Below are 3,920 nucleotides of genomic sequence, written 5' to 3' on the forward strand. Positions count from 1 at the left end.
GCTAACATTAGCCAACTCCATATGACAACGTTTATTGTCCTAGCTATTATGTTAGCTGCTAAGTAACATTACATTATTGGAGTTGGAATGACAAGCAACTGGAACATCATCCTTGTATTGTAATCATCATTTGTGTAACCAACTAACGTTCGCTAGTTAGCTAAACGGTGTGCTGTTTCACGCCACTTCGATACGAAATGATTTTCTTAGCAGGTTAGGAGAGCATTTTCGCTAACCCGTCTTAACCTCAGCGTCCTAACCGACTACGTTAATTATCCTAACCCGCTTTAAATTCTAACCTGCTACGAAAAAGTCACGAACGTATCGAAGTGGCGTGAAAATAGTGTTTATCGTATGCTCACCGTGTCATGCTGTACCGCTGTCTCAATCAACTCTCCCCGTCTCTCTCTCTCTCTGCGGATCAGGATGATTGAGGTGGTTTGCAATGACCGGCTGGGCAAGAAGGTCCGGGTGAAGTGCAAGTATCCTTTTACAAAGCTGACCACCATGCAAGTTCAATAGCTAGTCTTCCAGCACAGACTAGCCTACGCCATTAATAGACGCCAACTGATTTAGCGCCTATTGGCGATAGTAACGTACGCTGTTACAATAGTATGTGGACACCCCTTCAAATGAGTGGATTCGGCTATTTCAGCCACACGCGTTGCTGACAGGTGTATAAAATTGAGCGCACAGCCATGCAATCTCCATAGACAAACATTGGCAGTCGAATGACCTTACTGAAGAGCTCAGTGACTTTCAATGTGACACCGTCATAGGATGCCACCTTTCCAACAAGTCAGTTAGTCAAATGTCTGCCTTGCTAGAGCTGCCCCAGTCAACTGAAAGTGCTGTTATTGTGAAATGGAAACGTCTAGGAGCAACAACGGCTCAGCCGCGAAGTGGTAGGCCACACAAGCTCACAGAACGGGACCGCTGCAGCGTGTAAAAAGTGTCTGTCCTCGGTTGCAACACTCACTACAGAGTTCCAAACTGCCTCGGGAAGCAACGTCACCACAATAACTGTTCGTCAGGAGCTTCATGAAATGGGTTTCCATGGCCGAGCAGCCACACACAAGCCTAAGATTCCCATGCTCAATGCCAAGCGTCGGCTGGAGTGGTGTAAAGCTGGACCCGGAGCAGTGGAAATGCATTTTCTGTCAGTCCGACGGACTAATCTGAGTTTGGCGGATGCCAAGAGAACATTACCTACCCGAATGCATAGTGCCAACTGTAAAGTTTGGTGGAGGAGGAATAATGTTCTGGGGCTGTTTATCATGGTTCAGGCCCCTAGTTCCAGTGAAGGGAATCTAACACTACAGCATCACAATTACATTCTAGACGGTTCTGTGCTTCCAACTTTGTGGGACACTTTGGGGGGTGGCCCTTTCCTATTTCAGCATGACAATGCCCCCGTGCACAACGAGGTCCGTACAGAAATTATTTGTTGAGATCATTTTGGAAGAACTTAACTGGCCTCAAGAGCCCTGACCTCAACCCCCATTGAACACCTGTGGGATAATTGGAATGGCCGACTGCGTGCCATGTCTAATTGCCCAACATCAGTGCCTGACCTCACTAATGTCTTGTGCTGAACAGCTATGTTCTACATCTAGTGGAAAGCCTTCCCAGAAGAGTGGAGGCTTCTATAGCAGCAAAGGGAGGACCAAACTCCATATAATGACCAAGATTTTGGAATGAGATGTTCAACGAGCAGGTGTCACATACTCTTTTTTAGTCCGCAGACGGCTCGGTTACTTAAGCATTAAAACGCCTCGTTGCGAAATGGTTTTTGGAAACATAAGGAATGTATCTTTTAATATCAGCAATAATAATTTTCAACAAACTAAAGGTTAAATTACTACAGACCNATTTTCTGCTACCTCGCGAGCTGGGTGAATATGAATGAATATTAATGAATAAACTGGCCAACTAAAAAATGACGACACCCCATACAATAGTTATCTTCCAATACAATTCCCTAAGAATAGTTTGATAATGAAATAAGTTACTGTCCAATGCAGTTGAACATCGTCAAAACATGCATGCGCCGTTGCTAGTTTAGCTAGCTAGCTTGCTGGTTAGACATGATGGTAATGACTGGCTAACGTTAGCCAACTAAACAACACCAGATGATAGCTTTTGATACACGCACTAGTCAAACGAATAACCATCAAACACAATTCACAAATAAACATGCGGCACCACCTAACGACGCAACAACCTAACTAGCTAAGTAATTTAGCTAAGCCGCTAACGCTAGCATTTGGGTTCGTTCGGCCGGTACAATCGTTTGCTATGCATGTGGTTTGTGCACCAGCGACAAATTGTTCTGGACTGGGATGATATAACTAGTTATCGCTCTCTACTACTCGAACTGCGGCTCATCCGCTTTTCCCACCCGGACGGCAGCTTCTCGCCTCGGCGTCTGCCATTTTTCCCTGTTCGCTTTCAAAACTGTGCAAGTCACTCCTCTTTTCCTCTCGTGGCTCGTGAATGCGGCTGTAAGGAAAACCGTGACCGTCTGCTGGTGATTCTGTTGTTGCACCTTCCGTCCGCCAGGTGTCAGAGAGCCATGTTTAGAAAGTTCTTCGCTTTTCTGGAAGATTTTCTTTTACATATGTGTGTTTTTTGTTGTTGTTGCATTAGACCTATTTCTCATGATAAACTACATTGGCTTAATCGAATGTTTATGTTGATGTCATTTCGGCGGTTTATTCCGTTGATCTACTGTAAAATACCCTTATAGACTGATCGGACCGCATTTGTTATTTCATTGCAACTATTCGCAGCACTTCTGGTCGATTTACGGCATAGACGAATATTGCAGTGCCCGCCTTCTCTTGATATGTTACCTTATGAGAGGCATTGAAGTAGCWATGTCAATCATCCGTTTAGATGTTTCATTGGTGCGTTTTCTCGTTGTACACAGAGCGGAACGCTTTACGACCACGCAGGCTGAAGCGATTCTGATTGTCGCTAACATTTTGTGAACGACTAGCGATCAATAAGGTAATATCTGTACTTATACGATATTTTATCAATGGTATAGACCAATAAACATGTGAGGAAACTTCAATATCTAAGACGTCATGCTTTATTTTTTTTGTTCGAAATCTTCAGTGGTTGTTGATGAAGCGCTAACTAGCTCTGCTAACATTAGCCAACTCCATATGACAACGTTTATTGTCCTAGCTATTATGTTAGCTGCTAAGTAACATTACATTATTGGAGTTGGAATGACAAGCAACTGGAACATCATCCTTGTATTGTAATCATCACTTGTGTAACCAACTAACGTTCGCTAGTTAGCTAAACTGTATGCTGTTTCATGCCACTTCGATACGAAATGATTTTCTTAGCAGGTTAGGAGAACATTTTCGCTAACCCGTCTTAACCTCAGTGTCCTAACCGACTACGTTAATTATCCTAACCCGCTTTAAATTCTAACCTGCTACGAAAAAACGTCATGAACGTATCGAAGTGGCGTGAAAATAGTGTTTATCGGTATGCTCACCGTGTCATGCTGTACCGCTGTCTCAATCAACTCTCCCCGTCTCTCTCTCTCTCTCTCTCTGCGGATCAGGATGATTGAGGTGGTTTGCAATGACCGGCTGGGCAAGAAGGTTCGGGTGAAGTGCAAGTATCCTTTTACAAAGCTGACCACCATGCAAGTTCAATAGCTAGTCTTACAGCACAGACTAGCCTACGCCAGTCATAGACGCCAACTCATTTAGCGCCTATTGGCGATAGTAACGTACACTGTTACAATAGTATGTGGACACCCCTTCAAATGAGTGGATTCGGCTATTTCAGCCACACCCGTTGCTGGCAGGTGTATAAAATTGAGCGCACAGCCATGCAATCTCCATAGACAAACATTGGCAGTAGAATGACCTTACTGAAGAGCTCAGTGACTT

General features: G+C 44.2%; 1 long non-coding RNA gene across 1 annotated transcript; it reads left to right on the forward strand.

Annotated features, from left to right (window-relative positions):
• The first annotated feature begins 2,922 nt into the window (after positions 1 to 2,922).
• On the forward strand, positions 2,923 to 3,646 carry LOC112079668 (uncharacterized). The gene is made up of 2 exons (XR_002896017.2): positions 2,923 to 3,012; positions 3,587 to 3,646. It is a non-coding gene; the product is annotated as an uncharacterized lncRNA (long non-coding RNA).
• Positions 3,647 to 3,920: the final 274 nt, after the last annotated feature.

This window comes from Salvelinus sp. IW2-2015, unplaced genomic scaffold (assembly GCF_002910315.2).
Source record: "Salvelinus sp. IW2-2015 unplaced genomic scaffold, ASM291031v2 Un_scaffold8953, whole genome shotgun sequence".
Lineage (NCBI taxonomy): Eukaryota > Metazoa > Chordata > Actinopteri > Salmoniformes > Salmonidae > Salvelinus > Salvelinus sp. IW2-2015.